This window comes from Hyla sarda, chromosome 1 (genome assembly GCF_029499605.1).
Source record: "Hyla sarda isolate aHylSar1 chromosome 1, aHylSar1.hap1, whole genome shotgun sequence".
Classification (NCBI taxonomy): domain Eukaryota; kingdom Metazoa; phylum Chordata; class Amphibia; order Anura; family Hylidae; genus Hyla; species Hyla sarda.
In genome coordinates, this window is record NC_079189.1 from 198,071,511 (window position 1) to 198,095,313 (window position 23,803).

At 46.8% G+C, this 23,803-nt stretch overlaps 1 protein-coding gene across 4 annotated transcripts in view; it reads left to right on the forward strand.

Annotated features, from left to right (window-relative positions):
• The window catches only part of TRMT10A (tRNA methyltransferase 10A), a 170,167-nt gene that overhangs the window by 135,322 nt on the left and 11,042 nt on the right, over positions 1-23,803 (forward strand). For 3 of the 4 annotated variants that reach the window (XR_008891437.1, XR_008891430.1, XR_008891436.1), the window contains exon 12: positions 4,843-4,991. The exons of the other annotated variant lie outside the window; for it this stretch is intronic. The gene's annotated coding sequence lies outside the window, so the exon portion shown is untranslated. The remainder of the gene's footprint in view (positions 1-4,842; positions 4,992-23,803) is intronic. 4 annotated transcript variants of the gene reach the window in all.

The window sequence follows — 23,803 nt, forward strand, 5'->3', positions numbered from 1 at the left end:
CCCGCCGTGGAGGCTATGCAAGTTGACCGGTCTCGCTTGACACCTCAAGAGAGGACACGACGCCGCACGGAGAATCTTTTCCTGTACTGTGCCGGTACCGAACATTTCTTGAAGGATTGTCCTATCCGTCCTCCCCGCCTGGAAAGACGTACGCTGACTCCGCACAAAGCTGAGACAGCTCTTGATGTGAACTCTGCTTCTCCATGCCTTACTGTGCCTGTGCGGATATCTTCTTCTACCTTCTCCTTCTCTGCTATGGCCTTCTTGGATTCCGGATCTGCAGGAAATTTTATTTTGGCCTCTCTCATCAACAGGTTCAACATCCCGGTGACCAGTCTCGCCAGACCCCTCTACATCAATTCTGTTAACAATGAAAGATTGGACTGTACCGTGCGTTACCGCACGGAACCTCTCCTAATGTGCATCGGACCCCATCACGAAAAAATTGAATTTTTGGTCCTCTCCAACTGCACTTCAGAAATTCTTCTTGGATTACCGTGGCTTCAACGCCATTCCCCAACCCTTGATTGGTCCAGAGGAGAAATCAAGAACTGGGGTACTTCTTGTCACAAGGACTGTCTTAAACCGGTTCCCAGTACTCACAGTCGTGACCCTGTGGTTCCCCCGGTATCTGGTCTTCCTAAGGCTTATCTGGACTATGCTGATGTTTTTTGCAAAAAGCAAGCAGAGACTTTACCTCCTCACAGGCCTTATGACTGTCCTATTGACCTCCTCCCGGATACTACTCCATCCCGGGGCAGAATCTATCCTCTGTCTGCTCCAGAAACCCAAGCCATGTCGGAGTACATCCAGGAGAATTTAAAAAAGGGGTTTATCCGCAAGTCCTCCTCTCCTGCCGGAGCTGGATTTTTTTTTGTGTCCAAAAAAGATTGCTCCCTACGCCCTTGCATTGATTACCGCGGACTTAATAAAATCACGGTAAAAAACCGCTACCCCTTACCTCTTATCTCGGAACTCTTTGATCGCCTACAAGGCGCCCACATCTATACCAAACTGGACTTAAGAGGTGCTTATAATCTCATCCGCATCAGGGAGGGGGACGAATGGAAGACTGCATTTAATACCAGAGATGGACACTTTGAGTATCTGGTCATGCCCTTTGGCCTGTGCAACGCCCCTGCCGTCTTCCAAGACTTTGTTAATGAAATTTTTCATGATCTCCTATATACCTGTGTTGTGGTTTACCTGGACGATATTCTGACTTTTTCTGCCAACTTAGAAGAACACCGCCAGCATGTCCGCATGGTTCTTCAGAGACTTCGGGACAATCAACTTTATGCCAAAATGGAGAAATGTCTCTTTGAATGTCAATCTCTTCCTTTCCTAGGATACTTGGTCTCTGGCCAGGGACTACAAATGGACCCAGATAAACTATCTGCCGTGTTAGATTGGCCACGCCCCTCCGGACTCCGTGCTATCCAAAGTTTTTGGGGTTTGCCAATTATTACAGACAATTCATTCCACACTTCTCCACTATTGTGGCCCCTATCGTGGCTTTAACCAAGAAAAATGCCAATCCTAAATCCTGGTCTCCCCAAGCGGAAGACGCATTTAAACATCTCAAGTCTGCCTTTTCTTCCGCTCCCGTGCTCCCCAGACCTGACCCATCTAAACCCTTTCTATTGGAGGTAGATGCCTCCTCTGTGGGAGCTGGAGCTGTCCTTCTACAAAAAAATTCTTCCGGGCATGCTGTTACTTGTGGGTTTTTTTCTAGGACCTTCTCTCCGGCGGAGAAAAACTACTCCATTGGTGATCGAGAACTACTGGCCATTAAATTGGCGCTTGAGGAATGGAGGCACCTGCTGGAGGGATCAAAATATCCAGTTATTATATACACTGATCACAAGAATCTCTCCTATCTCCAGTCTGCCCAACGACTGAACCCTCGCCAGGCCAGGTGGTCGTTGTTCTTTGCCCGTTTTAACTTTGAAATCCATTTTCGCCCTGCTGACAAGAACATTAGGGCCGATGCCCTCTCTCGTTCTTATGATGCCTCTGAAGTAGAGGTCTCTCCGCAACACATCATTCCTCCGGACTGTCTGATCTCCACTTCTCCAGCTTCCATCAGGCAAACTCCTCCAGGGAAGACCTTCGTTTCTCCACGCCAGCGTCTCGGGATTCTCAAATGGGGACACTCCTCCCACCTCGCAGGTCATGCGGGCATCAAAAAATCCTTTCAACTCATCTCTCGATTTTATTGGTGGCCAACTCTGGAGACTGATGTTGTTGATTTCGTGCGGGCCTGTACTGTCTGTGCCCGGGATAAGACTCCTCGCAGAAGCCTGCTGGTCTCCTTCATCCTCTGCCTGTTCCTGAACAGCCTTGGTCACAGATTGGTATGGACTTTATTACGGACTTGCCCTCATCCCGTGGCAACACAGTTGTTTGGGTGGTCGTTGATCGATTTTCCAAGATGGCACATTTTATTCCTCTTCCTGGTCTTCCTTCAGCGCCTCAGTTGGCAAAGCAATTTTTTGTACACATTTTTCGCCTTCACGGTTTGCCCACGCATATCGTCTCGGATAGAGGCGTCCAATTCGTGTCTAAATTCTGGAGGGCCCTCTGTAAACAGCTCAAGATCAAATTGAACTTCTCTTCTTCTTATCATCCCCAATCCAATGGGCAAGTAGAAAGAATTAATCAGGTCCTGGGTGACTATTTACGGCATTTTGTTTCCTCCCGCCAGGATGACTGGGCATATCTTCTACCATGGCCCGAATTCTCATACAACTTCAGAGTCTCCGAATCTTCTGCTAAATCCCCATTTTTCGTGGTGTACTGCCGTCACCCTCTTCCTCCCCTCCCTACTCCCTTGCCCTCTGGTTTGCCAGCTGTGGATGAAGTGACTCGTGATCTTTCCACCATATGGAAAGAAACCCAAAATTCTCTTTTACAGGCTTCATCCCGGATGAAAAAATTTGCTCATAAAAAAAGAAGAACTCCCCCCATTTTTGCTCCCGGAGACAAGGTATGGCTCTCCGCTAAGTATGTCCGCTTTCGTGTCCCCAGTTACAAACTGGGACCACGCTATCTTGGTCCTTTCAAAATCTTGTGCCAGATTAACCCTGTCTCTTACAAACTCCTTCTTCCTCCTTCTCTCCGTATTCCCAATGCCTTCCATGTCTCTCTCCTTAAACCACTCATCCTTAACCGCTTCTCTCCCAAAGTTGTTTCTCCCACTCCTGTTTCCGGTTCGTCTGACGTCTTCTCTGTGAAGGAGATTCTGGCCTCCAAGATTGTCAGAGGTAAAAGATTTTTTTTTGTGGATTGGGAAAACTGTGGCCCAGAGGAGAGATCCTGGGAACCTGAGGACAACATCCTAGACAAAAGTCTTATCCTCAGGTTCTCAGGCTCCAAGAAGAGGGGGAGACCCAAGGGGGGGGGTACTGTTACGCCGAGCGCTCCGGGTCCCTGCTCCTCCCCGGAGCGCTCGCAGCATCCTCTCATTCGCAGCCCCCCGGTCAGACCTGCTGACCGGGTGCGCTGCAATATCACTCCCAGCCGGGATGCGATTCGCAACGCAGGAGGCGCCCGCTCGCGATGCGCATCCCGGCTCCAGTACCTGACCCGTTCCCCGTCTGTCTTGTCCCGGCGCGCGCGGCCCCGCTCCTTAGGGCGCGCGCGCGCCGGGTCTCTGCAATTTAAAGGGCCACTGCGCCACTGATTGGCGCAGCAGGCCTAATCAGTGTGTTCACCTGTGCACTCCCTACTTATACCTCACTTCCCCTGCACTCCCTCGCCGGATCTTGTTGCCATTGTGCCAGTGAAAGCGTTCCCTTGTGTGTTCCTAGCCTGTGTACCAGACCTCCTGCCGTTGCCCCTGACTACGATCCTTGCTGCCTGCCCTGACCTTCTGCTACGTCCGACCTTGCTCTTGTCTACTCCCTTGTACCGCGCTTATCTTCAGCAGTCAGAGAGGTTGAGCCGTTGCTGGTGGATACGACCTGGTTGCTACCGCTGCTGCAAGACCATCCCGCTTTGCGGCGGGCTCTGGTAAATACCAGTAGCAACTTAGAACCGGTCCACCAACACGGTCCACGCCAATCCCTCTCTGGCACAGAGGATCCACCTCCAGCCAGCCGAATCGTGACAATATATATATATATATATATATATATATATATATTGAGGCATATGAGGGATGTAGAGGGATAATATCCCCTTGCAAATTACATCAATGTATTATGGTAAGTTTATGGCTATCATGGAGCTGCTCGGTCCGTCTAGGGCTAAGTAAAATATCCCTCTGGTTCTCACACCAATCACAAAATCATCATAAAACAGCTACAACTATCTTAGGCCAAGTACTCTATGTGCATATCTCTTTTGTGTGTAGTATAGAAAACTCTAGTGTGCCAATTGTGAGCCATAAACTGATGAGTTTGGCAATAATTACTATTAAATGCCATGGGCATTGCCATGTATCCACATCTATGCAGCCCCTTATATCACCCGGGTAAATACAATATATAGACCATGTGGGAAAAAAGACCAGCACTCCACCAGTGTATCCCATACAATAAAGCAATATTGTAACAGTATAAGTAAAGCAATAGCTTTATTATTATTCTTACTAGTATCGACATTAGAAAGATGAATTGTCCACTGTCAGAAAACCGACAGTCTTGCATCAGAAGAGGCTAGGAGGTCAAGCATGATTTGTATAAATTTTCATTCTTTCTATTATTTCCACGGCTCTAAGATAGGTTTATAGTTATACAAAAACAGTTATGCCAAGTACCAACTGCATTCAAGGTTATGGAAAGCCTCGGCACAATATCACAAGAGTGATGATTTCTTCATTTATTGTTTCCTTTCCAGGACACAAGTTCCCTTATTCATGGGCCCAGGCTGTGTCTTGAGAGTAGCTGAATCCTCCGACCTCACGGCTTATGTGCTACACAATCCCGGATTGCTAAGAAGGATTCTGGGTTTCTGAAGAGAATCAGTTCAACTGTGGAGGTGGCATTGTAAGTCCTCTATCGGGTAGACTCCACATACTCTACTAGAAAGTAATAATGAAACAGAATGAATACAGTGAACCTTACAGTATATAAATAAATAAACCAAAGGGAATAAGCCAGTTGATGTGTTTGTGTATATGACCATTTGTGGGTATATGTCGTGATGTATAGAAATTTGTGTGTTAATAGATGAGAAAGGAGATAATCTACTGAATAATAGAAAATATTAATAAAAGTAAGTAGGTAGATAATAAATAATAAAGAATATGTGTAAAACAATAATATATATGTGTGTGTGTGTGTGTGTGAAAAAGTGTAATAAAAACTGTTGTAACTGATGGTATATCTGTATACTGCATATCTGTATACTACATGTGTGTAGGTAATGGTGTCACCCCCTCCACTCGTGCTAAGTGCTCCCACTCACATGCTGTGCTGGCTATGTGACCCACTATGTGTATGTATACTACCATACATAAGTGATACTAATATTCCTATGTGTGTACCGGAGTCACTATTTGTGCATATGTGATGAAGTGAGTGTGTAATGTGACTATATGTGTGTATTATGCCTAATGTATGTACCATGTGCTATTAAGATGATATGACTATGTGTGATGTACTAATGTATGAAGGTGCGAAGAGATCGCACTATATGTGACCTTGTAATGTGAGTGCATATGTGTACAAACGTGCCCCCTGTCACACTCCCCCCTCTCCCCCCCCCCCCAAGTCACATCCATGCAACCCACTAACCACACAACCTGTGACCCAAACCAATCACACTTACCTATGGTATAATCAAGTCTCCATCTCGTCTCATCATGTGCGATTAGTGGTAGTTTATGATTGTTCTAGTGCTGCCTGATAATAAAACACACATGCACACACAAGAAAGATGGTATATATCTACATATAAAAGGATGGCAAGCTGAAGCCACAATTTACTCACCTAGGAAACTTGTGAAGAGTAAGTCCTCGTTGAGTCCCGTCGGTGATACTGCTCCCAATTCATAAATCCACCTTGATTCAGTTTGAAGTAATTTTTTGGTGACCGGTCCTCCCCTCAAATTGTTGGTAATCCTTTCCAAGCCGATTACTCGCAACCCACTTGCACGTCCTCCATGATAATTCAAAAAATGACTTGCAACTGTAGTTAGAGTTTTATTTATCTCCTTGTCCCTTCTCGCCAAGGCTATGGTTGATATATGTTTCTGAATTCTCTTCTGCAACTAAACTACCATTAATCGCACATGATGAGATGGGATGGAGACTTGATTATACCATAGGTAAGTGTGATTGGCTTGGGTCACAGGTTGTGTGGTTAGTGGGTTGCATGGGTGTGACATGTGTGTGTGTGTGGGTGGGGGGGAGGGGGGAGTGTGACATGGGGCACGTTTGTACACATATGCACTTACATTACACGGTCACATATAGTGCGATCTCTTCGCAACTTCATACATTAGTACATCACACATAATCACATCATCTTAATAGCACATGGCACATTAGGCATAATGCACACATATAGTCGCATCACACACTCACATCACAAACTCACACACATAGTGGGTCACATAGCCAGCACAGCATGTGAGTGGGAGCACTTAGCACGAGTAGAGGGGGTGACACCATTACCTACACACATGTAGTATACAGATATGCAGTATTCAGATATACCATCAGTTCTAACAGTTTTTATTACACTTTTTCACACACACACACACACACACACATATATTATTTTATTCTATTCACAAACAGAAGAATACAGCAGCACACTGCTAGCACAAAAATACAGATAAAACATGAAATGCTATATTGCTCACCACTTGGCCAAATAGTTTGGACCATCCCACCGCGATAAGGAGACCTCATTAGGACAGACCCTACACTGTGAATGTGCCTCTGTGCAATCAGTTACCAGGCTTGTAAGGTCTGAAACATCCAGCACCTTATAAGATGGGTGGGGTGCAGTAACCAACATGGAGGTAGCCACTCCCCCATATGTATGACACAAAAAGTTGGCCAGCATATACTGATACCAGACTATTGCATGGACCCGGCATACAGGTGCACGCTGCTAGGCTAAATATACACAAACAGAAGAATACAGCAGCACACTGCTAGCACAAAGATACAGATAAAACATGAAATGCTATATTGCTACAATGAAAAATTGATGTGCTTTGCCAAATAGTTTGGACCATTCCACTGCGATAAGGTGACCTCATTGGGACAGACCAATATATATATTTTATTCATATATACAGTGGGGATGAAAGGTTTGGGCACCCCAGGTAAAAATTTGTATTAATGTGCATAAAGAAGCCAAGGAAAAATTGAAAAATCTCCAAAAGGCATCAAATTACAGATTAGACATTCTTATAATATGTCAACAAAAGTGAGATTTTATTTCCATCATTCACACATTGAAAATAACAGAAAACAAAAAAATGGGGCACCCTGCAGAATTTATAGCATGCACTGCCCCCTTTGCAAAGCTGAGACCTGCCAGTGTCATGGATTGTTCTCAATCATCATCTGGGAAGAAGAGGTGATGTCAATCTCAAAGGCTTTAAATGCCCATACTCATCTGACCTTGCCCTAACAATCAGCACCATGGGTTCTTCTAAGCAGTTGTCTAGAAATCTGAAACTGAAAATAGTTGACGCTCACAAAGCTGGAGAAGGCTATAAGAAGATAGCAAAACGTTTTCAGATGTCAATATCCTCTGTTCGGAATGTAATTAAGAAATGGCAGTCATCAGGAACAGTGGTAGTTAAAGCAAGATCTGGAAGACAAAAAAAAAATATCAGACAAAACAGCTCGCAGGATTGTGAGAAAAACAATTCAAAACCCACGTTTGACTGCACAATCCCTCCAGAAGGATCTGGCAGACACTGGAGTTGTGGTACAAGAGATACTTGTACAAATATGGTCTTCATGGAAGCGTCATCAGAAGAAAACCTCTTCTATGTCCTCACCACAAAAATCAGCCTTTGAACTTTGCACATAGACAAGCCTGATGCATTTTAGAAACAAGTTCTGTGGGCCGATGAGGTTGAAATTGAACTTTTTGGCCGGAATGAGCAAAGGTACGTTTGGAGAAGAAGGGGAACAGAATTTAATGAAAAGAACCTCTGTCCAACTGTTAAGCATGGGGGTGGATCAATCATGCTTTGGGGTTGTATTGCAGCCAGTGGCACAGGGAACATCTCACGAGTAGAAGGAAAAATGGATTCACTAAAATTTCAGCAAATTTTGGATGCTAACTGTGAAAAAGCCGAAGTTAAAGAGAGGATGGCTTCTACAAATCGATAATGATTAGTGTTGCTCACGAATATTCGCAATTCGAATATTATTCGCGAATATCGCATATTCGCGAATTTCGCGAATATAGCGCTATATATTCGTAATTACGAATATTCGTTTTTTTTTGTTTTTTTTTCTTCACAGTACGCATCACAGTGATCACCCCTCTCTGCTTCCAGCTTGTGTGGTGTAAAGAAGGCTGTAATACTACTGTGTGAGACTGGTGTGCGAATATTCGCATATGCGAAAATTAGCATATGCTAATTTTCGCATATGCGAATTTTAGCGTACGTTAATTTTGTATATACTAATATTCACATATGTTAATTTTCGCATACGTGAATTTTCGCATATGCGAAAATAAAACAAGAATATAACGAATATTCGAATATTTGCGAATATATCACGAATATTCGTCCATATATTCGCGAATATTCGCGAATTCGAATATGGCCTATGCCGCTCAACACTAATAATGATCCTAAACACACCTCGAAATACACGGGGCATTACATCTAGAGGCTTAAACTGAAGATTTTGCCACGGCCTTCACAATCTCCTGACCTCAACACAATTGAAAATCTATGGATAGACCTTAAAAGAGCAGTGCGTGACAGACAGCCCAGAGATCTCAAAGAACTGGAAGACTTTTGTAAGGAAGAATGGGCAAAGATATCTCAAACAAGAATTGAAACACTTTTGGCTGGCTACAAAAAGCGTTTACAAGCTGTGATACTTGCCAAAGGGGGCATTACAAGATATCAACTCTGCAGGGTGCCCAAACTTTTGCAGATGCCATTTTTTTGTTTTCTATAATTTTGAAAGTGTAAGTGATGGAAATAAAATCTAACTTTTTTTGACATATTATTAGAATGTCGAATCTGTAATTTGATGGAGATTTTTCGATCTTTCCTTGGCTTCTTTATGCACATTAATACAAATTTTTACCTGGGGTGCCCAAACTTTTGATTCCCACTGTATATATATATATATATAATTATATATATATAATTGTGATAAGGTGATTGAAGGACAATATGTGTCACCAAGGCTCCTTGCCTTGGTGGAGTAAAGCCGAATAGTTTTCCAGTGTTTGTGCTGTGGTGCATCCTGATGCTGTGTTTTAAGTATGTCTGGAAGGCTTGTATGGGACGGCTCTACTGGGAATGACCAAGAGTAGGCTTTAAAGCTAGGCTCCCTCACCAGGTGGGGGAGATTGTCTTTTGGGAGCTGACACAGCCAGGAGAAGCTGTGTGAGGGGATCTGTCCTGGATACAAGGAAAAGCCATTGTTGTGTGCCACGCGGCACAAACCCCGTGTGTGAATTAGCAGGAAAGAAAGTTAAGTTGGACTTTGTTATGCTGTTTCATGTTTCCTGCGTTAAAGACTGTGTTTGCCGTTTATTGGAGTGTGAATAAAACACTGGACTTTGCTTTAAAAATGCTGTCTCCATACCTCAATACTGCTAACTGCACCTCACTGCAAGAGCGAGTCATCACATTTGATGGAGGATGCGGGCAAAGCAGTGAGGCCAGCGTGTTGCAGTACAGTGCTAAGAGCCGCTGGAGGTGTTGCTAGGGGCAACCGCATGATAAGAAGCCTATGTCCTGGGTGAAAGCTGCTGCTGCAATTCAAGGCCTGTCCAGCACCATGGAAGAGGCAATAAAACAGCTGGTACTATCACAACAGCAGTCCATGGTCCTCCAGCAGGAAACCACCAGGCATCATCAGCAGTCCATGGCACAACAGCAGGAGACCAACCAGCTACTGATACAGCAGATGATGGCACTGCAGGCCGCAGCGACGACACGGACCACACCAGACGCCCGGAAGGCTGTACGGATGGCAATGCCTAAGATGACAGCGGCCGACGATGTTGAGACTTATTTGATGGTGTTTGAGAGAGTGGCTGAGAGGGAGAAGCTACCCTACGACCAGTGGGCTGAGGTCATCGCCCCCTTCCTGACTTCTCAGTCACAGCAGGCCTACTTTGATTTGCCGGATAACCAGGCAAATTACAGCACGGTGAAGGGTGAGATACTTGCAAGACTGGGGGTTACTGTGTGGGTCTGGACCCAGCGTGTGAGTGGGGATACAAGCCGGCTGAGCCTGCCCGGCCGCAATACTATGACTTGTTGCAGCGGCTCCAGAAGTGGCTACAGCCAGAGGTCCGGTCCCCCTCTGCTATGCTTGACCGTCTCCTGGCCAACATGTTCTGGAGGGCTTTGCCCACACCCCTCCAGAGTTGGGTTGGCCAGGTATCCCCTAGCAATGTCCTGGGGATGGTGGCCTTGGTGGAAAGGTACGAGGCCACCACCAGACTGCAGGAGGAGGCAGTTAAACCAAGGAGGTCCCCACCTTTGCCCAAGAGGTTGTTAGTCCCTAGGGTTCCCCGGGAGGTAATCCCTAAAGACCCCGCCCCCTTGCTGTGTTGGGGACGTCACGAGCCAGGGCATGTCAAGGCTAATTTTCCCCACCTGGGAGAACCCATGGACATGAACTTTACCCACCGCCCCTCCATGTATGCCCAGAGACTACGTGCAGCAGGAATTCCCAAGGCAGGAGAGTCAGGACACCTGTGCAGGGTGGAGTTGGGAGGGCGTGAGGTGGAGGCACTACTGGACTCACGGAGCATGGTGACTATGGTGAGGTCGGAGTTGGTATCCCGTATAGACTATACAGGATGGCAAGCGGGGGTTTTGTACATCCACGGGGACTTGAGAGACTACCCCACCACCCTGTGTCAACCCCAGCTGGCCAGTGGACCCATGAGATGGCCGTGGCTACAAAACTCTCACGAACTAACCATTGGGAGAGACTTTCCGGTTTTGTGTCTTTGTGGCCCCAGATAAAAGTTCACCAAACCTGTGAGGCAGGGGTGTCCTCAATAGATTGGCCTTATTCAGGGGTAACCCAGGAACCTTGGGAATCTGACCCTGATGTACCCACAGTAGGGGTGACCACACATACAGAAGAAGAAATGTCTCCCTTACATGTAATGGTTGGAGATGTGGAGGAGCTGCCCTTAGGGCCCGAGTTGGCAGACCTCAAGATATCAGCAGAGAATTTTGGTACAGCTCAACACCAAGACCCAACGATGTCTAGGGCCTGGGAAAATGTCTTGGTTGTAGAAGGTGCACCACAACAACCGAGGTCCAAGTCGGTATACCCCCGGTTTGTGGTTCACCAAGGGATGCTGTACCAGGTAAATCAGATGCGGGGTGGAACAATTGGTGGTACCTAAAGCATATAGGAGGTTGGTTTTAGAGTTAGCCCACCAATATATACTAGGGGGGCACCTGGGCCAGCAGAAAACGCAGGACCAAATCTTGCAGCGTTTTTACTGGCCCAGTGTGTACAAAGAGGTTGAGAGGTTCTGTGGGTCCTGCCCAACATGTCAAATTACTAGCCCCCAGCCACATTACCATAGTCCCCTGCTTCCCCTCCCCATTATTGAGGTTACATTTGAGTGGATTGGTATGGACTTGGTTGGTCCGTTGCCAAAGTCCGCTAGGGGGCACCAACACATCCTGGTAATTCTGACCTATGCAACTAGGTATCCTGAGGCGCTGCCTCTGCGACACACCTCAGCCAAACTCATCGCTAAAGAGTTAATGGAGATGTTTTCCTGAGTGGGTTTGCCTAAAGAGGTGTTGACAGACCAGGGTACTCCGTTCATGTCTAAAGTAATGAAAGAGGTTAGTAAGCTGTTGCAGGTAAAACAGTTACGAACCTCAGTGTACCACCCGCAGACAGATGGCCTGGTATAAAGATTTCACCAAACATTAAAAAATATGTTAAAGCGGGTGGTGGCTAGAGACGGGAAGAATTGGGACCTTTTGCTGCCCTATCTTATGTTCGCAGTGCGAGAAGTACCCCAGGCCTCTACTGGGTTCTCGCCCTTTGAACTGCTATATTTCAGGCATCCACGTGGTTTGCTAGACATAGCAAAAGAAACATTGGAACAACAGCCCACACTATACAAAAGTGTAATTGAGTATGTCACACAGTTACAGGAACATATGGAAACAGTGTTGCCCTTGGTCAGGGAACATATAGAGGCAGTCCGGCGTCCTCAGAGAAGAGTTTATAATCGGCAGGCTAGGGTACGGAATTTTAACTCGGGAGATCGAGTTCTGGTTCTCGTACCAACAGTTGATAGTAAGTTCCTGGCTAGGTGGCAGGGTCCCTACGAGGTGATTGAAAAGGTAGGGGAAGTGACCTACAAGGTACACCAGCCCGGGCGTAGAAAGCCAGAGCAAGTGTACCATGTATATCTCTTAAAACCTTTGAAAGACAGGGAGACTGGTGCGTATGACAGCCCCCGGCCAGGTTTGTTAGGGGTAGAGGTACCTGTCCCTCAGTCTAGTACAATGGAAGCGGCGGCCACAGTAAAGATTGCTGACAGCCTTTCCACTGCACAAACTCAGGAGGTCAGGGAGTTCATCAGAAGGAACACCGACTTGTTCTCAGATCTCCCTGGTCGTACTTCTGTCATCCGCCATGACATTGTCACTGAACCTCAGATGAAAATACGGTTGAAACCATACCGGGTACCTGAGTCGCGGCGACAGGCCATTGCGGAAGAAGTACAACAAATGTTGAAGTTGGACGTTATTGAGGAATCGAAAAGTCAGTGGGCTAGCCCTATAGTCTTAATACCCAAACCAGACGGTACGTTACGGTTCTGTAACGATTTCCGGAAACTGAATGAAGTTTCCAAATTTGATGCGTATCCCATGCTCAGAGTTGATGAGTTTATTGAGAAGCTGGGACAAGCTTGGTACTTTCCTGTTTTGGACCTCACAAAAGGGTACTGGCAGATACCCTTGATGGAGGCTGGCAAGGAGAAAACTGCGTTTGTTACACCAGAAGGCCTATTTCAATACAAGGTGTTACCCTTTGGGCTAAATGGCGCTCCCGCTACGTTCCAAAGGTTAATGGACATTGTGCTCCGGCCACATCGTCGGTATGCTTCAGCCTACCTGGACGATATTGTCATTCACAGCACAGATTGGGAAAGTCATCTTCCAAAAGTGCAGGCCGTGGTACACTACTTCAGGAAAGCTGGGTTAACGGCTAACCCCCCAAAAAATTGTAATTGGGCTCGAAGAGAACAAATACCTGGGGTATGTCATTGGGCGTGGGGTTGTTAAACCTCAGGTAAACAAAGTGAAGGCCATATGGAATTGGCCACGTCCTGTCACTACCCGACAAGTGAGGTTGTTTCTAGGGAAGGTGGGTTATTATATGAGGTTCATCCCCCATTTCGCTACAGTTGCTGTGCCCTTAACGGACATTTTGAAAGGACGCAAGTCAGTAATAGTAAGGGGGAATGAAAAAGCAGAGCAGGTTTCTCCGCTTTGAAGTTGGCCCTATGCGGGTCTCCGATTCTGGTAACACCCGACATCAGAAAGGAGTTTATAGTGCAATCTGATGCTTCGGAGGTAGGGGTCGGTGCGGTACTCTCTCTGCAAGTCAATGGGGAGGAGCATCCCGTTGTCTTCCTCAGCCGCAAACTTACCCCGGCCGAGACCAGTTATAGTATAGTGGAGAGAGTGCTTGGCCATTAAGTGGGCATTTGAATCTCTCTGCTATTACTTATTGGGAAGAAAGTTCCGTCTTGTGACAGACCATTCCCCTCTCAAATGGATGTGTCAGGCGAAGGACAGAAATGTGAGGGTCACCCGGTGGTTTTTGTCACTGCAAAATTTCAAATTTACAGTGGAACATAGGGCCGGTTGGTTGCTTGGCAACGCCGATGCCTTATCCCAGGTACATTGTTGCATGAGTGTTCACCCCCTCGGGCTTAAACAAAGGGGGGTATGTGATAAGGTGAAAGGGATGGTGATTTAAGGACGATATGTATTCTTTCACTACCACCCAACGGTCTAGCATTATTGGCATTATTACCTTCACATTCTATATACCTATGTGATCATGTACACATTCATTTATTACAGTTCTTTACTCATTTATTATGCACATATTCATGTGTTTTTTTATTTTTTTATTTATTCATTATCATTTTTAGTGATAAAATGTAGTTGGCAGAAATGTGGGATCAACATACCCAAGGAGCTTATGTATAATCATACCTAAGGAGCATATGTATAAACATCCGTGTACATTACATGTACGCTACTGGTTAGCATGCAGAACGAATTGATATGCATACTATAATGTATTGTACCGTCAGTATCTATGTATAATTCATAATCTATAACTATAATGACTCGTATCACTATTATCTACATCTTTACATGTCACGTATTTTCATTTTATTTATGTACGGTATTGTTACGCCGAGCGCTCCGGGTCCCCGCTCCTCCCCGGAGCGCTCGCTACACTCCTCTCACTGCAGCGCTCCGGTCGGTTCCACGGACCCGGGGCGCTGCGATACCGCCTCTGGCCGGGATGCGATTCGCGATGCGGGTAGCGCCCGCTCGCGATGCGCACCCCGGCTCCCGTACCTGACTCGCTCTCCGTCAGTCCTGTCCCGGCGCGCGCGGCCCCGCTCCCTAGGGCGCGCGCGCGCCGGGTCTTTGCGATTTAAAGGGCCACTGCGCCGCTGATTGGCGCAGTGGTTCCAATTAGTGTTTACACCTGTGCACTTCCCTATATCACCTCACTTCCCCTTCACTCCCTCGCCGGATCTTGTTGCCTTAGTGCCAGTGAAAGCGTTTCCTTGTGTGTTCCTAGCCTGTGTTCCAGACCTCCTGCCGTTGCCCCTGACTACGATCCTTGCTGCCTGCCCCGACCTTCTGCTACGTCCGACCTTGCTTCTGTCTACTCCCTTGTACCGCGCCTATCTTCAGCAGCCAGAGAGGTTGAGCCGTTGCTAGGGGATACGACCTGGTCACTACCGCCGCAGCAAGACCATCCCGCTTTGCGGCGGGCTCTGGTGAAAACCAGTAGTGACTTAGAACCGATCCTCTAGCACGGTCCACGCCAATCCCTCTCTGGCACAGAGGATCCACTACCTGCCAGTCGGCATCGTGACAGTAGATCCGGCCATGGATCCCGCTGAAGTTCCTCTGCCAGTTGTCGCTGACCTCACCACGGTGGTCGCCCAGCAGTCACAACAGATAGCGCAACAAGGCCAACAGCTGTCTCAACTGACTGTTATGCTACAACAGTTACTACCACAGCTCCAGCAATCATCTCCTCCGCCAGCTCCTGTACCTCCTCCGCAGCGAGTGGCCGCTTCTGGACTACGACTATCCTTGCCGGATAAATTTGATGGGGACTCTAAGTTTTGCCGTGGCTTCCTTTCCCAATGTTCATTACACTTGGAGATGATGTCGGACCAGTTCCCCACTGAAAGGTCTAAGGTGGCTTTCGTAGTCAGCCTGCTGTCTGGAAAAGCCCTGGCTTGGGCCACGCCGCTCTGGGACCGCAATGACCCCGTCACTGCCTCTGTACACTCCTTCTTCTCGGAAATTCGAAGTGTCTTTGAGGAACCTGCCCGAGCCTCTTCTGCTGAGACTGCCCTGTTGAACCTGGTCCAGGGTAATTCTTCCGTTGGCGAGTATGCCGTACAATTCCGTACACTTGCTTCTGAATTATCCTGGAACAATGAGGCCCTCTGCGCGACCTTTAAAAAAGGCCTATCCAGCAACATTAAAGATGTTCTGGCCGCACGAGAAATGCCTGCTAATCTTCATGAACTTATTCACCTAGCCACTCGCATTGACATGCGTTTTTCCGAAAGGCGTCAGGAGCTCCGCCAAGATATGGACTCTGTTCGCACGAGGCGTTTCTTCTCCTCGGCTCCTCTCTCCTCTGGTTCCCTGCAATCTGTTCCTGTGCCTCCCGCCGTGGAGGCTATGCAGGTCGACCGGTCTCGCCTGACATCTCAAGAGAGGACACGACGCCGCATGGAGAACCTCTGCCTGTACTGTGCTAGTACCGAACACTTCCTGAGGGATTGTCCTATCCGCCCTCCCCGCCTGGAAAAACGTACGCTGACTCCGCACAAGGGTGAGACAATCCTTGATGTCTACTCAGCTTCTCCACGTCTTACTGTGCCTGTGCGGATGTCTGCCTCTGCCTTCTCCTTCTCTTCTGTGGCCTTATTGGACTCTGGATCTGCAGGAAACTTTATTTTGGCCTCTCTCGTCAACAGGTTCAACATCCCAGTGACCAGTCTCACCAGACCCCTTTACATCAATTGTATAAACAATGAAAGGTTGGACTGTTCCATACGTTTCCGCACGGAGCCCCTTCTAATGAGCATCGGATCTCATCAAGAGAGGATTGAACTTTTGGTCCTCCCCAATTGCTCCTCGGAAATTCTCCTTGGACTTCCCTGGCTTCAACTTCATTCCCCAACCCTGGATTGGTCCACTGGGGAGATCAAGAGTTGGGGGCCCTCTTGTTCCAAGGACTGTCTAAAACCGGTTCCCAGTAACCCTTGCCGTGACTCTGTGCTTCCTCCAGTAACCGGTCTCCCTAAGGCCTATATGGACTTCGCGGATGTTTTCTGCAAAAAACAAGCGGAGACTCTACCTCCTCACAGGCCTTATGATTGTCCTATCGACCTCCTCCCGGGCACTACTCCACCCCGGGGCAGAATTTATCCTCTCTCTGCCCCAGAGACTCTTGCCATGTCTGAATACGTCCAGGAGAATCTAAAAAAGGGCTTTATCCGTAAATCCTCCTCTCCTGCCGGAGCCGGATTTTTCTTTGTGTCCAAAAAAGATGGCTCTCTACGTCCTTGCATTGACTACCGCGGACTTAATAAAATCACGGTTAAGAACCGCTACCCCTTACCCCTCATCTCTGAACTCTTTGATCGCCTCCAAGGTGCCCACATCTTTACTAAATTGGACTTAAGAGGCGCCTATAACCTCATCCGCATCAGAGAGGGGGATGAGTGGAAAACAGCATTTAACACCAGAGATGGACACTTTGAGTATCTGGTCATGCCCTTTGGCCTGTGCAACGCCCCTGCTGTCTTCCAAGACTTTGTTAATGAAATTTTTCGTGATCTGTTATACTCCTGTGTTGTTGTATATCTTGATGATATCCTAATTTTTTCGGCCAATCTAGAAGAACACCGCCAGCATGTCCGTATGGTTCTTCAGAGACTTCGTGACAATCAACTCTATGCTAAAATTGAGAAATGTCTGTTTGAATGCCAATCTCTTCCTTTTCTAGGATACTTGGTCTCTGGCCAGGGACTACAAATGGACCCAGATAAACTTTCTGCCGTCTTAGATTGGCCACGCCCCTCCGGACTCCGTGCCATCCAACGTTTTTTGGGGTTCGCCAATTATTACAGGCAATTTATTCCACATTTTTCTACCATTGTGGCTCCTATTGTGGCTTTAACCAAAAAAAATGCCGATCCCAAGTCTTGGCCTCCTCAAGCGGAAGACGCCTTTAAACGACTCAAGTCTGCCTTCTCTTCGGCTCCCGTGCTCTCCAGACCTGACCCATCTAAACCCTTCCTATTGGAGGTTGATGCCTCCTCAGTGGGAGCTGGAGCTGTCCTTCTACAAAAAAACTCTTCCGGGCATGCTGTTACTTGTGGTTTTTTTTCTAGGACCTTCTCTCCGGCGGAGAGGAACTACTCCATCGGGGATCAAGAGCTTCTAGCCATTAAATTAGCACTTGAGGAATGGAGACATCTGCTGGAGGGATCAAGATTCCCAGTTATTATTTACACCGATCACAAGAACCTCTCCTACCTCCAGTCTGCCCAACGGCTGAATCCTCGTCAGGCCAGGTGGTCTCTGTTCTTTGCCCGATTTAATTTTGAAATTCACTTTCGGCCTGCTGATAAGAACATTAGGGCCGATGCTCTCTCTCGTTCCTCGGATGCTTCTGAAATTGAACTCTCTCCGCAACACATCATTCCTCCTGACTGCCTGATTTCCACTTCTCTAGCCTCCATCAGGCAAACTCCTCCAGGAAAGACCTTTGTTTCTCCACGCCAACGTCTCGGAATCCTCAAATGGGGTCACTCCTCCCATCTCGCAGGTCATGCGGGCATCAAGAAATCTGTGCAACTCATCTCTCGCTTCTATTGGTGGCCGACTCTAGAGACTGATGTGGTGGACTTTGTGCGAGCCTGCACTATCTGTGCCCGGGATAAGACTCCTCGCCAGAAGCCCGCTGGTTTTCTTCTTCCTCTGCCTGTCCCCGAACAACCTTGGTCTCTGATTGGTATGGATTTTATTACTGACTTACCCCCATCCCATGGCAACACTGTTATTTGGGTGGTCGTTGATCGATTCTCCAAAATGGCGCATTTCATCCCTCTTCCTGGTCTTCCTTCAGCGCCTCAGTTGGCTAAACAATTTTTTGTACACATTTTTCGTCTTCACGGGTTGCCTACGCAGATCGTCTCGGATAGAGGCGTCCAATTTGTGTCTAAATTCTGGAGGGCTCTCTGTAAACAACTCAAGATTAAATTAAATTTTTCTTCTGCATACCATCCTCAATCCAATGGACAAGTAGAAAGAATTAACCAGATCTTGGGTGACTATTTACGACATTTTGTTTCCTCCCGCCAGGATGACTGGGCAGATCTTCTACCTTGGGCCGAATTCTCGTATAATTTCAGAATCTCTGAATCTTCCTCCAAATCCCCGTTTTTCGTGGTGTACGGCCGTCACCCTCTTCCCCCCCTCCCTACCCCCTTGCCCTCTGGTCTGCCCGCTGTGGATGAAATTTCTCGTGATCTTTCCATCATATGGAGAGAGACCCAAAATTCTCTCTTACAGGCTTCTTCACGCATGAAGAGATTCGCGGATAAGAAAAGAAGAGCTCCTCCCATTTTTTCCCCTGGAGACAAGGTATGGCTCTCCGCCAAATATGTCCGCTTCCGTGTCCCTAGCTATAAGTTGGGACCACGCTATCTTGGTCCTTTTAAGGTTTTGCGCCAGATTAATCCTGTCTCTTACAAACTTCTTCTTCCTCCTTCTCTTCGTATTCCTAATGCCTTTCATGTTTCTCTTCTTAAACCACTTATCATTAACCGTTTCTCTCCCAAATCTGTTCCCCCCACTCCTGTCTCCGGCTCCTCGGACATCTTCTCCGTTAAAGAAATCTTAGCATCTAAAAAGGTCAGAGGGAAAACCTTCTTTTTAGTGGATTGGGAGGGTTGTGGTCCAGAAGAGAGGTCCTGGGAACCTGAGGACAATATCCTGGACAAAAGTCTGGTCCTCAGGTTCTCAGGCCCCAAGAAGAGGGGGAGACCCAAGGGGGGGGGTACTGTTACGCCGAGCGCTCCGGGTCCCCGCTCCTCCCCGGAGCGCTCGCTACACTCCTCTCACTGCAGCGCTCCGGTCGGTTCCACGGACCCGGGGCGCTGCGATACCGCCTCTGGCCGGGATGCGATTCGCGATGCGGGTAGCGCCCGCTCGCGATGCGCACCCCGGCTCCCGTACCTGACTCGCTCTCCGTCAGTCCTGTCCCGGCGCGCGCGGCCCCGCTCCCTAGGGCGCGCGCGCGCCGGGTCTTTGCGATTTAAAGGGCCACTGCGCCGCTGATTGGCGCAGTGGTTCCAATTAGTGTTTACACCTGTGCACTTCCCTATATCACCTCACTTCCCCTTCACTCCCTCGCCGGATCTTGTTGCCTTAGTGCCAGTGAAAGCGTTTCCTTGTGTGTTCCTAGCCTGTGTTCCAGACCTCCTGCCGTTGCCCCTGACTACGATCCTTGCTGCCTGCCCCGACCTTCTGCTACGTCCGACCTTGCTTCTGTCTACTCCCTTGTACCGCGCCTATCTTCAGCAGCCAGAGAGGTTGAGCCGTTGCTAGGGGATACGACCTGGTCACTACCGCCGCAGCAAGACCATCCCGCTTTGCGGCGGGCTCTGGTGAAAACCAGTAGTGACTTAGAACCGATCCTCTAGCACGGTCCACGCCAATCCCTCTCTGGCACAGAGGATCCACTACCTGCCAGTCGGCATCGTGACAGGTATGCTAATTGATAAAACATACTAGTATGCTAATATGCTAATATCAGCATGGCAGTACATAAAACTTATTAGTATGCAGGCTATATAGATTATTCTTTACTATCTTTGATGATCGATATCTCCAAACCTCATATTTTATTTCATTTTTATTTCTGTGCTTTTTATTTGGGTCTTTTGCTTCATTTTTCCATTCACATGTATGCCATATTTATCCATATCTATGCAACCCATGACATTTATCTGCCTGTTACTTACGCTCTGGCACCAAATAGCGCATGCGCGCCTATACGCAATGCATTTGAATAGGGACAAGCATGTGATCACATGATGACTTACGTGACTCGATACCGAGTCACGTGTGTTAACATAGAATGTAGCTAAACAACGCTGCTGGCGAATGCGCAATATTATCTACAACGGGGAGTCACGTGCTAACAGAGCACGCAGTACGTCATATTCAGTAATTAATATGCAAGATATACAAATAGAGACTTAGGACATTCTGGCACAACACTCCTGAGGAAGTCACCATGGAGCGACGGAATGCGTGGGGTCCGGCTGTTCTGTCCTGCATCACCTTACTTAGCTGCTCCTCCATCTGTGGTTTGCTACCCTTTAATTAATCATGTTTGGTCATTAATATTTCTCATGCACTCTGGGTATTATTGTATTGCTATATATCTAATGTAGGCATTGTGCACTTTGGAGTAGCAGCTTTGTTGTATTTACTATTCATGGGTTCATGGCCCCTCCCCATGTTCTGCTTTGCTCTTTCATGAGCTTTTTTTTTTTTTATTGTTTTTAGATGTCCTTCGCTGTCTCATATAGTGATGTTATGTGTGATTTTTGTACAATAAAGATATATTTGATTATAGAATCTTTTCTGGGTGTGCACTTTTATGCAGATATCCTCTTTTTTCCTTTGTGTTATATGGCATGTTTTCACTGTTAGTAGCACCCCGGTTATTATGCTGGATAAGTTAAGCCCCCTCGCTTTTTCTGAATTATTTCAAAATGACAAATAGATTAAGTAAATAACAATGATTACATTGTTACAACGTTTCAAGGTGTGGGATATATTAGGTGGAAAGTATAGAGTCCGTTCTTCAGACTGATGTGTAGAAAGCAGGAAAGATGATTAAGTGTATTGATCTGAGTGTCTTTGTCAAGAGCCAAATTGTGATGGCAAGATGTGAGGGTCAGAGCATCTCCAAAATGGCAGGTCTTGGGGGGTGCTCCCAGTATGCAGTGCAGATGCACCTTTTATGCTGTTGTACAATCTAACAATATTTCACAGGGGCATCCTTTGCCTATTTTCCTGTATATCCTAGCAATTTACTATTTCCCATGATATTGATGACTTGTTAGGTACAAATTATTTGGTGTAGGATCAGACCAATTATAGTCCACAGGCATAAGAATGGCATACATAAAAAATGTCAAATCATCAAGGTATTTTAAAGCAGCCACTGCCTACATATGCCAATGGAAGCAAACTAGGACAGTAACGTCATAAAACTCTTGTCTGACTGGTTCAGGAAGATGACAGCATCAATGTATCCATGAAACAAGTTCCTTCTATCTTGTTATCATACAGAGATCCCTAGATGTTTCATAGCAAACATCCTTGGAATGGTCATTCTCTTAGTCAGCACAGTTGCTTTCACAATTTAGGATGGAAAATCAAACATTCATTACAAGTAGGGTGATGGGAAATGAAAACAGTGAGACTGCAGCTGTTAAATAGCCTCAACCATAACACACAGGCAGTTTAACCTTTAAAGCTTTAATAATGTTCTGACGAGTCTTACAGACATATCAAAATATTTATTTGGTTGAGTCTAAGTGTTCAGATTTTGACCAATCACCAGAACAAGTGAGGATAGTAGCACGTGGCTAAGTGCTTATCTTCTTGCTCTCATTAGGACCAAGACCGATCCATAGACTTACAATATGAGACCATCTCGGTACAGTGCCAGCAGAGCACAGACACCCAGACACCGACCAATCAAAACTCTTTATGTCTGTTTTATAGTGTGTGGCAGAGTACTTCTGTTACACTCTGTGCTCCGGCCGTAAGCACAGTGTCCCTGTGTCCCCGTCTGCCGGCAGGGTGGGGATTCGAATCGCGGGACGTGCCCGCATGCGAATCCCAGCCCGTCACTCACCACGCTCCGCTGCCGCCTCCTCCTCTGTGTCTCCGCTCTGGCGTGTGCATCCCTGTCTCCTAGGGCGTGCGCCGGAACTCTGAAATTTAAATGGCCAGTGCGCCCATAATTAGTTGTTGCACCTGACACTAACACCTGAGACGGCCGGATGAAGCGTCAGTCATGACATGAAACTCATTGCCTTCATTCTCACGCCCCACACCTGTGATCCACTCGCCCACTATCCTGACCTGTTGCTGTTTGGAACTGTGTTTTGCACATTGTCTGCTGCCATTTATGTTCCTGAATAAAGCTATTACAGATCCCTGGACTAGTGAGTGCGGATTTCGTTTTTTCTCTGGATATTGCTGTTGCATTTGTGCACCCCATACCCGGAACCAGGTCTGACAGCCATACATATCCATATAGTGGCGATTTGAAGAGGTTCGTGAGTGGTGCCGCCGACACATACATTGTCTTTATCTGATCACGTCTACTACATCATAAAGTCCCTGCACCTCCCACACTTCCCTGCCGGATCTTCAGTGCCCCTATCCTGAGATTAAGCATTCCATATTGCCTCTTTGCTTTTCCCGTGTATCCAGACTTTCCCGCTATGTTATTTGACTTCGCACCTTTGCTGCCTGCCTTGACCTTCTGCTATGTTTGACTACGCTACTGCCTTATCCTTTGGTACCTCGCCTTGCCCAGCTACCTGTGTGGTCGAGCCGTGCCGGGGGTAGCGACCTGGGTGTCGCCTGCCGCATCAAGCCCATCCTGCCTTGCGGTGGGCTTTGTTGAAGATCAGCGGCACCTTCTATTCCGCTCCCTGATACGGTCAGAGTCATCAGCCACACAGGTTAGAGGATCCACATCCAGCTCCGTAGCAACTTCACTCCCTAGCGTATTGTAGGGAGCATATAGCTATGGATTAATAATGGAGCCCATCTTCTACAATAGGACAGATTGAGCACCAAGCTGGGGAGTGAAGCATGCTGTCATGTGTGGTGGGGGTCTCAGCAATGAGACTCTGACCAATAAAATTTTTTGGCATGTATGTGTAACATCTCAAAACTTTTTTTTAAATGAACGTAACGCTTTAAAGGCAATGTATAATATATATATATATATATATATATATATATATATATATATATATATATATATATTTTATGAATAAAACCAGATACTTAGACATATTCTATTTTTCTGCATTCAACTGTAAAGCCCTTTTAGTATAATCTGAGCATAAGGCTAAAGTATGCCATGGGGCTACAAAATATTTTTGGCACAATGGCATAACATTATATACAGTATTTATTTATATATACAGCTATTGATTTATATTGATTAAATCTGCAGATTGAAATCCACAGTAGATTAATCACATAGTAAGGAACACCTTTATGATGTTCATAATACTA